This window comes from Plasmopara halstedii (assembly GCF_900000015.1).
Source record: "Plasmopara halstedii genome assembly, contig: Scaffold_1583, whole genome shotgun sequence".
Classification (NCBI taxonomy): Eukaryota; Oomycota; class Peronosporomycetes; order Peronosporales; family Peronosporaceae; genus Plasmopara; species Plasmopara halstedii.
Genome location: NW_020188494.1, coordinates 845060 through 845302, shown reverse-complemented (window position 1 = coordinate 845302; position 243 = coordinate 845060).

Here is a 243-nt window from a genome sequence, read left to right as displayed (position 1 = left end):
ATCCTCTATGAGGCTCACGACACGCCACCTAGTGGTCATCTCGGTCGTGAGAAAACGTTTAACTCTGTGAGTCGCCACTATTGGTGGCCCAAGTTGTATAAATTGACGAGCACCTATGGGCGCGCATGTGAGACGTGTCAACGGGTAAAACCCTATCCAAATGCGGCTGCGCCGCTGGCCAGTTTACCAGTGCCCACTGGGTGCTGGCAGTATATGAGTTTGTACTTTGTGCTTGGCCTGTCA